Source organism: Pseudoliparis swirei, chromosome 6 (genome assembly GCF_029220125.1).
Source record: "Pseudoliparis swirei isolate HS2019 ecotype Mariana Trench chromosome 6, NWPU_hadal_v1, whole genome shotgun sequence".
Lineage (NCBI taxonomy): Eukaryota > Metazoa > Chordata > Actinopteri > Perciformes > Liparidae > Pseudoliparis > Pseudoliparis swirei.
The window spans coordinates 18,244,581-18,257,266 of NC_079393.1; positions in this window are offsets into that span (position 1 = coordinate 18,244,581).

The following is a 12,686-nucleotide window of genomic DNA, read 5'->3' on the forward strand; positions in this document are numbered from 1 at the left end:
CCTTGCGGAGCTTCTGTCTCCCAGTCCAGTGACTTTAACACCTGTGATTGATATGGGAGGGGAGATGTGTGTGTGAAGGCATGGTCTACCCAATGTGTGTGCGTGTGTGTGTGTGTGCACATGTGCACATGGATGCGTGTGTGTTTGCGTGCATGAAGGGGGAAGGTTAATTGAAGTTGTTAGAGTGAAAATGATTCCCTCAGGGGGGGACATAGCAGGTGGAGGCGGTGGGTGGGCTCAGCAGAGAAGAATGCAATGGAAGGGGTGAAGCAAAGGGGGGCGGGTGGGGGTCAAAGGGATTGCTCTTCACACCCAGCGCTCAGAAGCAGTGATACATGAGGATGGAGATGAAATGATTCACCTAAAGGTCAGGTGTGTCTGTCCTTCCCTACTTCTGACCCATCCCTGTTTTCCCCTTGGTTTCCCCTGCTTAACATCTAAAGGTGGACAAATAAAAATAAAAAAAGTTAAATGTGTCTGATAGAGTTACACCATAAGCTGTGCTAAAGCAATCTGTGTGCTCCTCCCCTCTTCTCGCACATCCCTCCATCTCTCGTTCTGTCCGCCTGTCCCCTCCTGTGGCCTTTCCCCTCTCCTCCCATACTGGCCTTCATTTCACAGATGACAGGTTGGCTGACTGTAATCCAACAGATGCTGGGGCGGGGAGGCCTGACCAACTGTTTTAACTCCAATCAGCTTTTATTGCTCTCCGGAGGAACCCCACACAACCCCATGCCAGCCTGACATTTCAGAGAGGACAAGGAGAAGGAGAGATAAAATACACACATATATGTGTATATGCTTCCGAGTGTGTGTGTGTGTGTTGATTAAGGCAGGGGGTTAATGGGAAAAAAGGGGTGACAGCTATTACCCCCTGTGCCTGGTGTGGGACCAAACCGCTGGCGTCAATTAAGTTAGACGCGTGTGATCGTGTCCATGTGTGTGTGTGTGTGTGTGGGACGGAAAGAGTCCGGCGTCAGCAGGGATGGAGATGTTGCTGGTAATGCATCTGCCACTGTCACTCGTCCCCGACAGCCTGAGCCACCCCTGCATCGCCCACGTCTGTCGCCTCCTGCCCATTCTTCATCCATCTCCCGCTCTTCAGCCCACCTCCATTCTCCCTCCATGCCTCCCTCTGAGACAAAAGCCACTGCGAGTTACCACAGTATGACTTTGAAGCTCTTGTTCAAATGACGAGATGCTCTTGTGATGTTCGTGTTGTCTTCAGTCTAACGTGCTGTGCCTTTAAAGTCTTCCTAAATGTTGCTTTACAAATGTTTTGTGTCAAAAATGTTGCAGTACCTGTTTACCAATTTTTTTTGAAATTGTTAACTAAACTTGAGAATCTTCGCCTAATTTCCTGAACACTATGGAATCAATTGTATGCGACCATCATTCTCCCGTGACAGCGATAAAGCAGTTACAACGCCTGGGTGTTGGAAGATGTCATTAAAGTTAATTTAGTTCAGACCTGTGCTTTTATTGACCCTCTGGTCATGTGTACCTCTTCCATTGTGAACTGTAAATGGGATACATGGACATATCCAAAGGTTTCAGTTCAACAGCAGAATAGCAGACTTCCAGAAGTCATCAGTCATTTGATGAAAGGGTATCTCAGTTTATCTGACGATTAATGGTTTTAGTGCTCGCTGTAGAGCCGTGGGCCACTTGAACTCTGCAGGCAATTAAAGCCGGTGCAGACCCTAGAAACATACCGCTGCTAACACAAAGAGGTGATTGGACCTTGGCCATGACGGTATTGTTCAAAAGGGACATTGATCTCACACAAGAGCACTTTCAACACATACATGCAGACATATGCAGACATGTGCATGATAATTTTTCCATGTAAGACACTGTTCACCTCATGCTGACACAGGACATTGCACTAATTGTCTGTCTAGCTTACACTCACTGCAAAATCCAAAATAATATGTATCACACAATATTCTTTAAAAGGATGAATGTTGTATTTTATTTTCCAAATATTTTCACAATGCAAGAGAACATGCACAGAGCACACAACATTAAACATTACAGAAAATGACATAACAAGTTAGGAAAAAGAAGAAAAAAATACACAAGAAAATTAATTAAATAAATAAAGTAAATCAATTTAAAAAAAAGTTGGTGCATAGGATGACACATCACAGAGAGATACCGCAATGACACAGTGCATAATGTAATTCAGAGCTCAATGACCCCAGAGCGGAGCATATGTTGCAGTGTGGGACAGAAAAGTTGCACAATCAGCCTCTCCTCTTTGGAAAATATTTTTCTTCATTATCCTTTTAGCAATTACAAGACAGGTTTAATGTCCCCAAGGAACATTTATTTTAATATCTTCAAATGAGCCGTCTAATATCTCCTGACGTAACTGCTATGCCAATTAGCCGCTCTCATAGCGATGTGAGGAGAAAAATGGTTCTATACACTGTTCGGTTTCTGACGTGTGAGCTCACACATATATCTCGGGAAGCGGTGGAGAAACCCGACTTCATGCATTACAACGTATACCAGATACATGATGTGCCATATGTTTTTCTTTCAAGTAAGTATATCAGATCATGTAGCTTGCACAAATACATGATGTTCTAAATGCTGGAGTGAATGACATTGCCAGAAGCTGATTTTAAATTGGCTAGAGAAGAAAGGGTGCTTTTGTGTGTGTGTGTGTGAGTCATTTTCAAGGGTACGCAGCCGGTTTCTGACAGGGAAAGGTCACCTGTGTAGTCAGCCCCACAAGCAACTTGCTCTTAATAGACTAAATGGCTGTTGGCAAATAGTCTTTTAAAAATTGCTTTTTTGTTGTCAGGTCAGACAGTTTGTAAGTTAGGGGATTAACTTGGGCTCAACTGGTAAAAGTGTGAACTAATAATTACTTTTTAGTTAATCACAATAATAAATTAATACACTTCATAGTCGTAAAGTTAAAACTACAGCAAATGCACATAGCGGAATGCAAAATGCAGGACACTAAATCTTGAATAAGAACTAAGTCTTGAATAAGAAATACACATCTGGTGACTGATGATGTTTAGTGTTTAAAATACACAGTAAGTACCTTAAAATATACTCCTATTCTTTTTCAAGGTAGCTGACAAGATGGAGTGATCACAGAGGAGGGACTGTTATATTCTCGTACTCTGACTATGTTGTGTTTCTTTAAAGTCAAACTGATAATGAGCCGGAAAGACAACAGGGATAGTGCATGCTGAATCAGTGATTAGTGAATTTATTACAGCTAAATGTAGTTGTTTTAGTCCTTCACCCCATGCTGCCATTAAATGTGCCTGTGATTAGTGAGGCACATGCAGCCAACCTAATTATCCAATGCCACAGCCAAACCCTTCGCATGATTACAACAGTTTGCTTCTTATACTGCAATTATGTTCTTTGCAATGGCAAGAAGCTATAATTAAAAAGGAAATGCTGGCTTTTTATGTGTGTCTGTGTGTTTTTGTGTGTGTAAATATTCAAGTCTCTACAGCATGTGAACATATGTGAATGAAAACTAACAAATATGCCCTTGCTGTGTTTTTTCAAAGCTAACCACATTAGTTGCAGCTCCTCTGTCCACCTATTTCGTTTTTAAAGCCTAATTATAAAAAAAGTTGTTCGGGCTTGTGGGAGTGATTATTTGCTGTGCGGAACAGGGATGCAATTCTTTGTCCCTACAGTACAGAGAAATCCACCTTTGCAGCACATTTAGCTGCTAACAGTGCTGATCAGGGCTGCAGCACCACGGGGAAGGAGCGAAGGTAAAGTGGGTCAAATGAATGTGGTTGTGATTTCATGATGTCAGTAGAGAGAGGTGAGATTGCGAGACAGTGTGAGACGTGAGCAAATCCAAGACGCCGTCTTCTCAGCCAATATCTTGCCTGACAAAAATGAGGATGACATTGTGTATTGTCATAAGGGTAGAGGAACAATCAGTGTTTCGATATTCTATTTTCAGTGAATGATTGTGGATGTCCCTGTGGGGGAGGCTGGGGATTTTCGGGAATGGGGATGTAGTGAAAGAAGGTGCATTTTTCTTCCCAACAGGGGGCAGTGGAGCTGCAGCTTGGTGCCCCGTATCCTTGTGCTTGTGAGCGAGAGAGTTCTCCCTCTGGTGAGTATTCCCTTCACAGCCTCACTCATGGCATGTCAGTGTACAACCAGTATACTGTAGTGACATTTGAAATGAACGCCAGCTGACCATTGTTCAAGGTACATGAACGTGCTGGCTGGTGGAGCATATGCATGTGTGTGTGCCCGTGAGTTGGTGCGTGATCACACTCATTTGCATAGAGAAGTGGCAAGGGCTCAAGTGTGCCACACTCCAAAGTCCTCAAGCAGACTCGGAGATGTGCCCTCTAGGGTCCAGATAATTATGAGATTTGATCACATGCATGTGACGATAAGACACGCCGCCGCTCTGCACATGGAGCCATCCTCCTCGTGTTATTAACCCAAAGAGCTACATGTTTGTAAAATATATGGATTTAATTATTCCTTCTATTCATGGTGCATCTTCTATTTCATTGAGAATGGCTTTGCAGAAAAACTTTCCTTCTCTCAGACTTACATGCACACGCACCTTTATGGGAGGGATAGAAACGAGAGCCTTGCTGTGGATCTCACAGAGATATATGAGAGGACGTGGAAAGAGTAACCTGTCATATTGTTTCCCTTGTGTGTGCCCTTTTAGAGCTCCACCCAATCCTTTGTGTCTGCATTGAGAGGGGAAGCTGTCTGCATCCTGAGAAACAGGATCACCTGAGCGGAGAGTGAGCAGATACTTTCACTAATTCCTTTCTTTAAATTTGTATGCCCCCTTTTTTTGCTTCACAGATGACTTAAATTATGTCAGGTGGAGGTCTGGTCATCCCACCTGTTTTTCTTTTTTATTCATCTCTCACCCCTCCAGTTTTCTAAATGTTTGCAGATGAACACTAATAGTCTCCTCTCTATGTGGATGACACACGAATTAATCAAGCACACCATGCTGGCTAATCCAGTAATGGCCAACAGCTTCTAGCATGCAGCTAGCTGGCAATAACCAGAAGGGCTGTACAAACTGAGGGTATGTGTTTGTGTGTGCAGCAGTTGTTCCTGCGTGGAAACATTAATATTTGTCAATTTGTGTGTCTCTGCGTGGGGTTGTGTATAGTGTGTGCACTCATTTAGTGTAGCGTAATGTTTTTATTGCCCCCTGTTGAATCGGTCAGACTCTGCTATGAAGCAGCGCCTGTATGGTGGAGGTATTATGCAGTCTGGGCTCCCTCTCACCTCCGAAGGTTATTGGAATCTTGCCACACATCAAATGTGTTCCACTTTTTTGGTAAACCTCCGCCTCTCTATCTCTCCCTCTGTTTTTCTTCTTTCTCTCTCTGGCACACCTTATCTTTCATCACATCTCTCTCTAGCAAACAGCAAACATACAAATGAACTCGATAATAATTGTGAGTGAAGAGGTCTCTCACTGTACACAATATGCCATGATTTCTAGCCCTCCGTTACAGCATTGTTTAATCTGATCAGTTGTTTGAGGAGAGACTATTAGTATGCACATCCCATTGGAGCCTGCCGTTGCAGGCGATTGCTATCTGTTAGATGGGAGATGTGTGTTATCTAACAGGACTCTGTAGTTCTTGCCTTGCTGAACATTTCAAAAACATCCAGAAGACAAGGAGGTGTTTTTAATTTTGTTTATCCAGTTGATTGAATTTTACATCGTGGTGGTTGTTTGGGCCAACACATGTAAATATGCACATAAACACATATCCACATGTGCACACTAACACACATGCTCAAACAGACGACTTCTCATTAATATATTTGCAGGGGAGAGGGAGAAGGGGATGTTGGCTGTGGAGGAGCGGAGAAGGATTGATTGGAAGCAGGGAGGTACGGGCAAGGTGATTAAAAACTCAAGCTACAGATGTTTCTGGATCACTTCAAAGTGGTGCCAGCGCTGGGCATGATGCATTATTGAGAAGGCGCCCACCTGGCACCTGGCTGCTGACATCACATGCCCCGCTCCACCTGGTACCACGCAGTCACGTGGGTGACACTGTGGGTCACACCTCCCACACCAGCCCAGCTCCCAGTGTGGTGAAGGGCGTCAGGGGAAATGGCCCACATGCTCAGCACAGACCTCAAAGGCACTAAACTGGGGCATGTGCAGTTTGCTAACTTAGCTTCATGAATGAAAAGTGAGGAGACAGGGACGTGTTTTTGTGAAGCATTGCAAGGCATTTCCAAGGCTTGTATATTGAATGAGATGTGGCTAGGTGTGACTATTTATTTTCTACCATTTATTTCCTGTAATGTTTATGCAAAATTGTACTGTATGCAGTGGGAAGATCAATGGAAATTAGATGACGCACCCCACTATTGTAATTTCCTATGCAATTGATGATTGAAATGCGATGCTGATAATTTAGTAGAGTCTGTATTTAGAGGAAAGCCTGGGAATCATTCTGGAATGTCTTAGGCTTTGACGTAGCCTACGGGATGGTGTTGATGCAATTCCTTCTGCTTAATGTTTCAGAAGCCCCCTCAACCTTTTATACAGAATATTTAGAGGTCACTTAGTGTGTTTGTGTGTGTGCATGAATATCTTGGTGTGTTTCTCTTGCATGTGTCCCCGGACACCTGTACTCTCTCAGGGTGTGAGGAACAGACAGGGGTCAGAGCCACAGTCACAGGTCTCAGACCAGTGCGGTGTGAATGAATCAGAGGGCCAACACACTCTCCCACTGCTGTACACACACACACACACACACACACACACACACACACACACACACACACACACACACACACACACACACACACACACACACACACACACACACACACACACACACTGTGCAGTTGTATTTGTGTGATGTGTATTTGTGTTTGAGAGACAACATTATAGTGCTCTCTCACACAGAAAAAGAAAGAAGAGGGGATAGAGACAAAGTTCTTTTGGAGAAATGGCATTTGCCTTAATGGCTTATTTGGCTTCAATAGTTTAATTTACTTCAGTCTCCAAGGCTGGATTACCAAATGCAATCCAGGCAACTGCCCCGACTCTCTCCAGGTGCCCCAAAGTATCGCTGCATGCGCATTGCTTTTGTTAATTGCAATTCTTTCAAATTTGTTTGGGACTTTGCCCCACACGATTACAGGCACTTTGTGTCAAAATGTTTATCGGCTGTGTTTTATAATTTCTTTATATATTCACAGCATAGTAGTACTTACATTATGTCGTTAGAAATAACAAGAACTATGATATGTTCGTGTTATTTCACACTGACCTCCAGACACCCACAAGTCCCATCAGCCAGGTATATGGCTCTGCTTCAGAAGTCTGGTCCTGTTACATTTTACCCTATTGAGCGAGGAGCATGGAGAAATTAAAGCTCCACGTAGTCGTTATGGGTAGTTGGAGTAAACAGAGCACATAGTGTCAGGTATTTACACTTTTGAAATGATTAATACTTATATATTCATAGGTTCTAACTTTCAACTTCACATTATCTGTGGAAAACAACAACAACAGCCACAGTTCAAAGAGTAGCCTATGTATATAAAGTGTGTCTTACAACAGGAGGGGATCTTTAATAAAAGGCGTCATCATCTTAACACTGATTCAATTTAAACTGGTGAAAAACAGTAAACAATTTTCAAAAATGAATGTATTATACTAGAATGTGATTATAGTTGTTGAGTTGTGGAGCACTGTTGCAGCAGCTACCGTTGCATTCGGAGGAAAGAATAAATGATGGATTTATCTTTAGCCGTTGTCGGCGTATTTATTTAGCAAGCTTCAGACACATCAGTCTCACGGTCAGAGCTACTTCAACTGAACCAAGTATCATATGGCACATTAGCCTTTATAGCCTGCGCCCTAGCGCCACCCTGTGGTGTAACCATATATACATACCACAGTACAGCATCACATTACATATACATCTGAGTACATATCTCAACACCCCCACTTGAACTCAGGTTGCTATACTTCAAGCAAAAGAAACACACAAAAAAACAGAATGAATGTGAACCTCTGTCATACACATATCACTCTCCAAAAAGAGCACTTGCAAACCTCTTCAGTTTCAACTTACTTACAGGTTTGGTCATCACATCAGCAATCATGTTATCGGTAGAACAATACATCAAAATCACCCTTCCCTCGATCACAGTTGACCTGATAAAGTGGTACTTTATGTCAAAGTGTTTACACCTCTGTCTGTTTACAGGGTTTTTGGCAAGAGCTATTGTCCCCTGATTGTCCTCATGTACAATAGTTTGTGTGTACTTGTAGTTATCTATAGATAGATAGATAGATAGATATATAGATATAAGAAGGGTTGAACTGTTGTAGAGCCTCATAGCAGTCGGCAGAATGTTCTCCTGGACACCAGTTTCTTATGTTGGCCCAGGACACTCACCATCTCTCTGGTGGCCAGGTTCAGCTGCCCTCTCCTCCGTCCCCATAATAATTGCTCCAGGTATAGACATTCCTGTATGGTTGAAGCCAGTGCCATGTATTCTGCCTCGCAGGTGGACAGCGCAACTGTGGGTTGTTTTCTAGTCTTCCACGAGACTAGAGAGCTGTTCTGACTAAGACTGACACAGTATCCTGTGGTACTGCGTCTGTCACTGGTATCAGCCGCCCAGTCAGCATCACTGTAGGCTAGTATTCCTAGCTCCTCACTGTCATTTCTCCTAAAGTTTAACCCTTTCTCTGCAGTGCCTTTGAGATACCTTAGTACGTGCTTCACAGTGACCCACTGCTCCTCTGTAGGCTCTGCAAATTACTGTGATAATCTGCTCACTACAAAACTCAAATCTGGTCTGGTACAAGTAGTGAGGTATATAAGACTACCCACAGCCTCCCTGTACATCCTGACATCTTCCATCTTTACTGCATCATCAGTATACTCTAGCTTCTGCTCACAGGGTGTTTCTCTGGTCCTACAATCTTGCATATTAAAACGCTGTAGTATCTTGTTAGTGTACCTTTCCTGTGACATGTTTACACATCCATCTGATTGACTGAAATCAATACCCAGAAATGTTTTGAGTTTGCCTAAATCTTTCATTTTAAACTTTTCTGCAAGCATTTCTTTCACCTCTTTCAGTCTCTCTTCATTGCTTGCTGCAATGATCAAGTCATCGACCCATATGATTATGATCACCTTTCCTTCTTTTGACTCTTTGGCATAAACACAGTGGTCGGCTGGGTTTTGTGTGAATCCATCCTCAGTAAGGCAATTGTGCAAAACCCTATTCCAATTTCGGCCGGACTGTTTAAGACCGTAAAGGGATTTCTCTAGCTTATAAACTATACCCTCTTTTTCTTCATAACCCTCTGGTGGATTGATGTAGATCTCATAATCTATGGGAGCGTGCAAGTACGCAGTTTTCACGTCCATTTGGTGTAGGAGTAAATTCTCCTGTGCAGCTTTTTGTAGCACCACCCTTACACTCGTCATGTCTGCCGTGGGTGAAAACGTCTCCCATAGTCTATTCCCTTTCTCTGTCTGTAACCCTTGGCCACAAACCTTGCTTTGTATTTGTCTCTCCCATCTGCATCAGTCTTGATGGCGTAAACCCATCTACCCCCCACTGTCTCCTTGCCTATTGGCAGTGATGTCGGGGTAAAGGTCTTGTTTTCGTTTAAGGACTGGATTTCCTCATCCATGGCTTTTGTCCATTGTTTTGAGTTAGCTGACCCCATTGCCTCCCCAAATGTCTGTGGAATGCCACACACCGCTCTACAGCAGTAGTCTACTGTGATATGAAGCGCATCACTGACACCGTTTTCAGTTATGAACTCATCTAAATGACTCGGCTTCCTTCTTTCTCTAGATGGATACCTTTTACTCTCTGGTTCGCCACTTGTCACACTCTGTTGCGTTTGATTATGGTCACTAGACCTCGTTTCTGTACCTGGACTATCACTATTTTCGGTTTTCCTACTCACCCCTGCGTGGTTTCAGTAGTCCTGGGTCTCACAGTGTCATCATAGCTATCGCTTGGATCTGGCTCACCTGTCTGTGTTTGTTTTTCCACAGTTGACTGCCTCACAAACTTTACTAGTCTGTGTTTTTGTACTTTGTTTGTATCTGGATGATACACCAAATACGCTGGGCTGTTCTTGTCGTGACCTACAAAATGCCCTTCTCACATCTGGAATCAAGCTTCCTTTGCTCTGTTTGTATGTGTAACATACAGACCCAAATTTTGCATTTTGGATACATTGGGCTTTTTGTCGGTTAGCAGCTCATAAGGAGTCTGCCCTGTACGTTTGTTAAAACATCTGTTCCGTACCATTGCTGCTGTTTGTACAGCGTAGGGCCATAGCTGCTTGTTTAATGCACTTTCAGCTATCATGCACCTACCCATCTCAAAAGAGTACGCCAACCTCTCTGCTGTTCCTTTCTGGTGTGGGGAATAAGGAGCTGACGTTTCATGTCTGATATTATTTTTCCTCAACACTGCTTGGAAATCACTGCATGTAAACTCTGTTCCGTTGTCGGATCTGATGCACCTCACCTTCCCATAAGCAGATACATCTGCTAGGAACTTTTCCGTAGCCTGTGTTGTGTCACTTTTCTTCTTTAGAAAATAAACAAACACTGCGCTTGAGTAATCATCAGTAAATGATTGCACATATTTGTAACCTTCTCTCGACTCAGTGGATACAGGACCTGCAAGGTCTGTGTGTACCATCTGTAAGGGAGCCTTTGCTCTGGTATCAGGGTCTCTATTTCTGGTTTGGGCAAACTTTCCCTGAATACACACCTCACACTCTTGTTCGGGCCTACCCGTTTTACCTTTGATCTGCATACCTACAACAACATTTTGCAACTTCGCAACATCGTCATAGTTACAATGGCCTAATATTTCATGCCATGTCTGTATGTCGTGACAGGCATTACACTTATCATTAGATTCACATTCAGTATGCAAATAATACAGCTTTCCATACACATGAATGTTAAACCTGGTACCGCCTCTGGTTATCAGGACATCTTTATCTTCTTTGAAGACAACCGTAGCTCCACTCGTGGTAGCTGCCTTCACCGAGAAGATGCTCTGGGGATATGACGGTACAAACAAAGCATCTCTCAGCGTCGCCTTTCGTCGCTGTCCGTTGCTGTCGATGAGGGAAACCTCAGCATTCCCCCTCCGCTGAGCAATTCCGCTGCATCGGGTGCCGTCTGCCAGCTAGACAATGTGCGTTTCTTGCTTGAACGCGCTGTCGAAACTTTTGAAACAGGTTATGTCAGTGATGACATGAGAGGTAGCTCCTGTGTCCACCATCAGACCCTTCTCCTGGATACTGCACGCCGGCTGCCGCTGGGTTCTGGTTCCTCCGTCTCTCACCGTGAGCGCGTAGTCCTCGTCGGCATCTTCTGAGACTTTACTCACACCATCTTGTTTGTCCTTACGCCTACACGTGGCATCTTTGTGTGTGTCGCTTTTGCAAAAACTACACCATGTCTTCTGTCGACACGCTCTCGCTCTGTGGCCTTTGATGCCACACTTGAAACATGACATTTCTGTGTCTTCTTTGTTCCAGTCACGGGCGACCGTTTTGGCGGGACGCCTTCCACTCTTCCCTTGAGTCTTCATCACACTGTCGCTCGACTCAGCTACGTTGAACTTCTCCGTTTCTTCAAAACTTCGTAGTTTAGTCTTGAATTCTGCAAACGTGATGTTATCGTCCGTATCAGCCACATGTATTGCAAATGGCTTAAAACTCTCAGGCAGTCCTTTTAAAACCATAGCCACTAGCAATCCGTCTCCTAACGTTTCACCTGCGTTCCTCAGCGCTGTGATGGCGGTTTCTGCTCTGATGATATAGTCCATTATACTCTCATGGCTTGCCTTCTGAAGCGATGTCAACGTGGTGTACAAGTTGATTATACGGGCTTTCCCTTCCCTGCATAATACTCTCTCAATATTTTCAGAGCTTTTCTTCCATCATCGGGCGCATCCCTCATTACTAACGAGAGGCTTTTGTCGTCCAACAGTAAAATTAGCTCTGCGTATGCGTCAGCATTTTTACCTGCATCTGCTGCTCGCTCTTGTTCTGACGTCGGTTCTCTCAGAATAGTGTCCTTTAGTCCATTCAAATGGAGATATCCCAGCGTTTTGGTTTCCCAAATCTCATACTTGGTTTCGTCTCCGTCGAATGTCGGTCGAGGCAACCTGCTCCTCCCTCGTTGTTCCATCATGCGAGCTTGCTCTTCTTCTTAGCTAGCTGCCCGTTAGCACGCGGTTCGTTGCGACTTTCTAACTGTTAAACTTTTCTTCCGAACGACTCCTGGGCCCATAACCTGTTGAGTTGTGGAGCACTGTTGCAGCAGCTACCGTTGCATTCGGAGGAAAGAATAAATGATGGATTTATCTTTAGCCGTTGTCGGCGTATTTATTTAGCAAGCTTCAGACACATCAGTCTCACGGTCAGAGCTACTTCAACTGAACCAAGTATCATATGGCACATTAGCCTTTATAGCCTGCGCCCTAGCGCCACCCTGTGGTGTAACCATATATACATACCACAGTACAGCATCACATTACATATACATCTGAGTACATATCTCAACAATAGTCCACCCCATATTGCTCTTAAATAATAAGAGGTTAAAGGTTTATTTCGTTTATTTGGCTTTCATCACTACCTGCAACTTTTC